The sequence below is a fragment of the Chelonoidis abingdonii genome, chromosome 6, assembly GCF_003597395.2.
Source record: "Chelonoidis abingdonii isolate Lonesome George chromosome 6, CheloAbing_2.0, whole genome shotgun sequence".
NCBI lineage: Eukaryota > Metazoa > Chordata > Testudines > Testudinidae > Chelonoidis > Chelonoidis abingdonii.
In genome coordinates this window covers 134,477,391-134,485,218 of record NC_133774.1, presented here as the reverse complement: position 1 = coordinate 134,485,218, position 7,828 = coordinate 134,477,391, and the positions used below count along the sequence as shown (strand labels likewise).

The following is a 7,828-nucleotide window of genomic DNA, read 5'->3' as shown; positions in this document are numbered from 1 at the left end:
TCTCCCCGAGGCCCCTTAACGAAGGCGGGGAGCCTGGGGACCCAGCCCGGAGCGTCAGCGTGGGGGGTAGCTGCAGCCTCGTGCCTCTCTCCTTCAACTCAGTGACCCCCCCCCGCTACAATGTCCTGAAATACGTGCCGGCCCCTCCCGCCCAGTGAGCCCCCCCGTCTCCGCCGCCTCCCAGTATGGCCCAACCCCTCATTCCCGCCGCCCCCTCATCCGCGCCCCGTCTCCCGCGCCCCCCTCATCCCCGCCGCCCCTCATCCCACCGCCCCCCCGTCTCCCGCCGGTCCCCTCATCCACCACCGCACCCCCGTCTCCCGTCCGCCCCCCTCAATCCGCGCCGGCCCCCATCCCACCGCCCCCCGCTCCAGCCGGCCCCCCTCACCCGGCCGCCACCCAACCCCGTCCCCGCCCGCCCCCCCCCATCCCGCGCCCGTCCTCCCGCCCGGCCCCCTCATCCCGCCCGCGTTCTCCGCCCCCGTCTCCCGCCGGCCCCCCCTCATCCCAAGGGAAAAGGTTCATTATATGCAAAGCAGAGGATCCATTTGGGCACCAGTTAATTCTTCCAAGGCAAAAAGTCAACAAATATCCTTCATTGTTCTTATTTTTCTTCTTCTACCTCTCAAAGGCTCCACTCTGCCTGACTTATGCCACAGACACCCCTGGTGCTTGCTTGTCTTAATGTTGGCAAGGAAATTGCATGTTTTTACTTCTGGCTGAGTCTGTCTCTCCCTGCTCGAGGTTACTATCGGGCAAATCTTCAGAGGGAGTGTATGGTTCTGCTTTGCATTACTGAGTGCTGTACTGGAGAAGATGATGTCATTGTATGCATTTAACCATCATTTACATCTTCATTTAGATTTCCTTTTAACTGCTTTTGGCAAAATTGTAATGCAACCTATTCCTCTCCTCAAAGTTACCTCTGGGTAATTTTTATGGGTCTCCCTGGTATTCTCTGTATGAATGAGTCTTGTGTTACACACAAATCACATACTGATACTGCATGAATTTAAGTATGAAAGCATTACCTCTAATGCGATTTTTGATTTTGGATCCAGCATAACTGTTTGAAAGAGACTTAGGAAACCTCTAGACCAACACAAACCGTTGTTTCAGAGCTGGCAATAAGTGATGGAAAAACAGTCAGTCAAATAAAACGAGGCCTCTATTTGCAATCTTTTGAGGTAGCAAATTGAAATGTCTTGCAATTCTTCCAAAGTTTGCGCAACTCTTGAACAAAATACAGTAAGGGGGTGAGGAGATGTGATAATTTTTAAAAAGGACAGTCTGCGATAAGTACAGTTATTAAAAGGCCAACCATGCAGACCTGTAAGCAGGGCCAAATACACAGTAAATGTAAGGGGGAAAGGGAGATCTGAATTTTGCCTCAAAAGTCATTATACAGTAACTTAGCCCTGCAGTCTCCATACAGGCAAACCAAAGTGTCTGGCCTTTACCAGTAAGGCCTTATCTACACTGCAGTTGTAACACAGTTGTTCCATGGCTCAGGTTCAAGGTTAAAAGCCACAATATGAATGGAACCACACTGCCTATAATCTGTCTAAAGCCTTGTACTGTCCAGAGTTTTAGCTCAGTTAATGGGACATTATTAGATCCTCTCTACCCTGTGATTTCCCCCAGCATTTCCTCTGAAATAAATTTAAGTTTAGCTATCATTAAATCCCTGCAAAGGAGATGAAAGAAACTGCATGTTGCTTGTATCCAGCTACTTAGTGTTTGTTTTCCTGCAAATCAGTCTAAGATTAACCAGCAATACGTTAGGGAAAAGTGTTCCTTTTGTTCTTAGAGAAATAACTGTCTTTGCCTCATAATATCTAGTGATGTGCTACAGAATGAAATGTCTTTCACTCTCCCCCACCCCTCATAGTCTTTTTGTCCTTCAACAGAATCATAATCCAGTCTTTAGATAAAGATTTGATTCTGTTTTTTTCCCCCTCGCAAGCACCAATGCATTCTCTCAGCATCTCAGTGCATCCAGGTTCCTAAATAAAGCTATTTACTTGCCTTTCCTATACTGTACAAAGACAGCAATGTGCTAAGGGAAATAATAGATTTGTTGAGGGTAACTAGAGGGCTTTAGGAAACAAATCATTTGTCACCTTCTCAAGTTTTGAAGCTACTTTTCGATAACAAACAATTCCCACTCCTGTTTTTAGTAGTTTTGCTATCTTTCACTTCAGGAGCATTAAAGGGAAGTTGTACAGTTATTTAACTCTCTAGGGTCCTGTTTCATATGACAATGATTCCTGTGACATCCTGGGAAGCACATTCATAAGTGCTGCAAATTTGAGGCCTGTGGTATTACAACTGTATATGTGGAAAAAACATGAATTTTTAAAACCAGTTTTTACAAATACCTTTTGTATCCATGCTCTCCATCACAGCCATTAGAGTGAGTATTGCTTTCCACTGGAACTGACATTTTGTTGATACTTCATCGGACTGGATGCTCTGATGGCAAGGAAGATTAAAACAGAAGAAACGGAGCTCATGATTGGAATGTGTGAGAGGTGCAAACATTTGAAGTCTTTTTAAGGTAACCACTATCCTTGCTCTAACAAACAAACTGGCTAAATCATCCCTTTTGTCTCTAAAGTGTAGCAATTAGTGTCTTCTGTTTACATTGCAGGTGTCCCTTAAGTTTTAAGTAATAGCTATGGACTCGTGCATACTAATAGAGCCATAGTATGCAGTGCAGAAAATATGTTCTATATGGGTTTGGGTAAAACACTCTTTAAAGATGAACTGTGAAGCAATAACATACACATACATACCCCTATAGAGGTCCTGATCCTGCAGTTGGATCTATATAGGCCATATCTTATGCCCTTTCCTACTCCTTTTGACATGTCTATGGGCCTCTTATTTCAAATGTAAAAAGACCTGTTAGAGTCTTTCTTCCTTTCTCTGCAGGACTTTAGCATTCTTTGGAAGACCTTGATGAAGACTACATCAGCTGTAGCATTCCCATACTCCCATGGAGGGAAAAAGGAATAAATTTCATGCAGTTTAAAGGCCTTATCTATGATGGCCTGGGTATTGTTTGAAAATGGAGTTACTATAAATACAGTATTGTTTTCAAGAACAGCTCCTGTTCAACTACAGTTCTACCCTGATATAACACTGTCCTAGGGAGACAAAAAATCTTACCACATTATAGGTGAAACCGCGTTATATTGAACTTGCTTTGATCCGCTGGAGTGCACAGCACTGCCCTCCTGGAGCGCTGCTTTACCGCGTTATATCCGAATTCATGTTATATCGGGTCACGTTATATCAGGGTAGAGGTGTACTTTAATATGGTCTTAAGGGTTAATGTGGATGGGTCAAAACCATGTAAGAACTGGGTTTAAAAAAAAGATATGTAACCCAAGTAAATAGTGTAGGCTACTAAAATGGTTTGAAGAAGGTTGGATATGCCGCCACTGACTTTGAAACCATGTTAGAACCCACTTTAGCAGGAATTGTTTGAAAACTGTTGACTTAACATGTCTGGTTGTTCATTTTCAGTTCACTTTTTAGAGTTAAGGGAGTTCTTGCATTTTTGTGTTAGGCATTATAGTGCTTGTCTTTTCTTTCTATCTACTGAAATTTGTTTTTTGTTTGTTTGGTTGGCTTTGGATTTTTAGCCATTAATGTAGATATCCTCTTTCTTCTTAGGCTTAATTTAACAGGAGGAAAGAATTTTGATTCATTCTGCTATCAAAATTTGGAGCAGCTTTTTAAGGGTCCAATCATGAAACTAGACCCATGCAAACAGACTCCTAAATGTATTGACTAAAATTTTAGTGTGTGACAAATGAGGAATTGGGAGTTAATTTTTAACCTCGTGTACACTTACAACTTCGTGGTTACACGTTTGCAATTACTTGATCTACCAAATTCTAGGTGAAAACAGCAATCAACATGTATAAAACACTTTCATATGATGCAGGGACTGTCTTTTTGTTCTGTTTGTACAGCGCCTAGCGCATTGGCATCCTGGTCCATGATTGGGATTTCTGGGCATTACTGCAATTCAAATATATGTTGTAAAAATCACCATAACTAATTTCAAAGTGTTTGAGGTGCTTCAAGATGGAAATATAAACCTAGTGTAAAACATCACAAAGAGTGCAAAGTTAACAGACAAAATTAGTGCAAGATAATAACAATGAAACAGTTCTACGATCCCATACCTGGAAAACTGCAGTTTGTTTCTAACAATGGATTTGTGAGTTACCAGTTCCTGTTATTGCTCCGAAAGAATCTTTTGTAGTGTGATTAAAAACAATGGAATGTATTTCTGCTATGTGAACAGTGGATACAGTCTTAAGCCCACATTTGGCAGTTGTCTTTAATGGGGTCCTGTGTAGGCACAGTTCTATTCAGGTTCTCAGACTGCACCCATCACCATGACATTTGAGTATACTTGAGGACCACATGGGCTGCCTCTAGTCCGTAAGCGGTATTTTAGAGTGGTGCACAATTATTGTTTTCAGTCTATCAGCATGTCCATGAACACCCCTTTTCGTGGATTTTTAGGTCTGCCTTCATGGGACTCTGCAGAACTCTTGCTAAAAGTTCAAAAACATGTTTGTAGAGTTCATTGTACAATTAATATTTTGCACAATGTTTCTTTTGCCAAAATTGCAACACAGTTCAATTGAGCTTGATGAGCACAATGAACAAGCCAAATCCTGTGGCTCCAATTAAACTTTATAGCTTACAGAATTACTCTGAGAGTGTGTGTATAGACTGAACAAAAGCACTCCTAGTGTAAGCAAACTCCTTCTGATTCCAAGAATTGCTCTGAAATCAATGAGCTTTTCCTATGCCACAACTGAGGAACTGAAAGGGCTTTTTAAAGAAATGTGGCTATTAAAAGAAATTCACTAGTGTTGTCATATAATAAAATTAGGGCCCAATCCTGTACTTGCTGATGTCAGTGAGAGATTTGTCACCGATTTCAATTAGAGCATCATCTTGGCCTCAGATTATACACTTCTTAGCTCATCACCTTATTTTTCTGCTAAGCACCTAGCATGCTTTGGGAATGATGTAAATAATGACAATTCTGCATCCTTGAAAAAAGAAATATTAGTTTTATATAGAACTACTTGGAGTGTCCCCTTAAAGCAGAGACTTGGGCTCTGACATTGCAGTCATTAACAGCATATTGTGCCTACCAGCCTCTTTAATAGGGGTTCTCAAACTGTGGGTCACAAGGTTATTTTGTGGGGGTCGCAAACTGTCATCCTCCATCCCCAAACTCTGCTTTGCCGCCACCATTTATAATAGTGTTAGATATAAAAATGTGTTTTTAATTCGTAAAGGGGGGTCACATTTAGAGGCTTGCTGTGTGAAAGGGGTCACTAATACAAAAGTCTGAGAACCACTGCTCTATAGTATGGGTTCTGCATTCTCAGATTGATATACACAGCTTTAAAGGGGCAGCTGTAGCTGGCCGGGAAATGACTTACATTTTTTTACAAAGTATTTTAACAAGGTTTAAATTTTTTTTAATTTTCCTTGAAAGTTTCCTTTTGACATTCTTCAGGTTTTTGTTAGCCCGGAAACTGAAAAATTTCAGTTTAACCCCCTCAAATATTGGGGTTTTGGTGTACTATAAAAACCTGAAATCTCAACAAAAATGGATATTTTTTTCATTTTCTCAAAAGTTATTTTCCAGTGACACCTATTGAAGTTGTCCAGCAAAAGCCTAAGCCGGCTGAGAATGCATCCCAATGTCAATTTCAATGTATAGCTATGTCATAAGGATTTAAGGATAGATGTTTAGGCCTTGTCTTCATTGAAAATTTGCTGATTTCAGCCATTGTCAGAGCTGCACTGGTGCAAAATCCTCAGACCTTAACTCCTTTATACTAGAGATTTCCACTTGGTCAGCTATCCCAGGAGCAGATATCAACAGGTGAAATATCCAGTGTAAACTAGGCCTTTCTGAATTTTCTAGATTTGTGGGTATAAAACAGTACATCAGCAATTACAGTGCTTGTCCCTTTCTTATAGAATGGCATGATGCATAAAAACTTAAGCACACATACCGTACGTGCTTTCCTAGGATCGTATTTTACATGGATTTAGAGAAATGTGAATGCATCCATTTGTGCACACAAAATGGATAATGGTGTGTGTTTTAGATGAGAACTAGCACAAACAGCTGGCATGGCAGCTTTTCATTTTTAAAATATTTATCTCAGTTCTATCCAAAGTGCACACAAAGTATGAGAAGCGCCTGCTTGTCAAGGCAGAGAGCAAACTAATAACCCATAGACATTACTTGTATTGTCCAAAAGCAAGGTGTGTGAGAGGGGACAGTGGTTGGCTGCTGAATTGCACACATTTCTGAGCGCACTTAACAAGAAAAAATGTCTGAGCAAACAATAGTGTATAGACATGCTTCAACACTGAGTAATTTTGGACCATCTTCTCTGCTTATTAGCCATGCCTTTCTATAAGTCAGTCTCAGTTCTACTAGGAAGGGTTACAGTAAGGCATGTGGTAGGATTCAAGTTAATGAATATTACAAAAGTTGAAAATAGAAGACTTTAAATGTTGGACTAGGGTTGTTCTATAGCTAACTTCACCACTTAGGCTAGGGAATCCCCCCACCCTGGTGCCCAGAGAGCCTACACGTTACTGCTGGGACTTTTGTGGTCTGATGGCAGAAGCTCATTCACAGGGAGTCTAGGGCACAAGGAACTAGGAGCTGTGCTAAGCTTGTCTCAATTGGACACATCAGAAGGTGAAATCAGCTGCTTTGTCCATTATTCTTAAACATAAGAATCTTCAGTGTGGGTTCTAACTTGAAGGTGCTCGGTATATGAATAATGCCTGGTAACAAAGTACATATATCTGGGTAACTCTAATATTCTGGGACCAGTGTGGGTACAACACTGAAAACGAGGGTGAAATCTACCTGTCAAAACCTAAGTGAGCTTTTTATTTCAGTAACAATTATATTAATTTTGTTTTCAATAGTCTCTCTTTAAAACAAAATATAGCAATGTCCAGCTGAGCCAGATGAGCACACTGAACAAGTAATGCCAAAACCTCCAGCAGACTCCACTTTTCATTGTACAGAAATACATTTTGTCGGTGGACAAACTGCGCACAAAAAGCCACTACATGGCTTTGTTTCCTGTGCCTCTGAACACATCCACTCTTCTTGACAAGGGTTCAGATCATTTCCAGTTAGTCATTTTCAGGAGAAGAACTGTAAAGGAAATACCAAAGTAGAGCTTAATGTGAAACTGCTGCTGCTTTGCCTAGGACAATAGACTATGAGCTGTGATCTGGGAACTGTAGTGCATCGGGGTGAAAGTCTATATCTGAGGGCTTGGCTACACTCGAAACTTCAAAGCTCTGCCGCGGGAGCGCTTTGAAGTGTGAGTGTGGTTGCAGCACCAGCGCTGGGAGAGAGCTCTCCCAGCGCTGCACGTACTCCACCTCCTCATGGGGTTTAGCTTGCAGCGCTGGGAGCTGCACTCCCAGTGCTGCGGCACTGTTTACACTGGCGCTTTACAGCACTGTATCTTGCAGCGCTCAGGGGGTGTTTTTTTCACACCCCTGAGCAAGAAAGTTGCAGCGCTGTAAAGCGCCAGTGTAGCCAAAGCCTGAGAGAGCCAGAAGACCCACAATTCCCAGCATGCACTGCAATAACACTGCCTACAACTGCCTAGGCTTAAAAGGGCAATTATTACGGACAATGGACAGAGTTGAGACAGAGTTTATTTACGATGTAAAAGCAGTTGTCAAGATCGGTTGATTGGAACAAGAAGTTGATTAATATTTAAGTACAATA

The 7,828-nt window shown here is 41.8% G+C and overlaps 1 long non-coding RNA gene across 2 annotated transcripts; it reads left to right on the top strand.

The window, feature by feature from the left end:
* Window positions 1–515: 515 nt before the first annotated feature.
* LOC116820646 (uncharacterized) lies at window positions 516–4,306 on the top strand. 2 transcript variants are annotated; one of them, XR_004372694.2, is made up of 3 exons: window positions 516–1,187; window positions 2,409–2,560; window positions 3,685–4,306. It is a non-coding gene; the product is annotated as an uncharacterized LOC116820646 (long non-coding RNA). The 2 variants fall into 2 exon arrangements; XR_004372695.2 differs by having other exon boundaries at window positions 2,938–4,306.
* The last annotated feature ends 3,522 nt before the right edge of the window (window positions 4,307–7,828 follow it).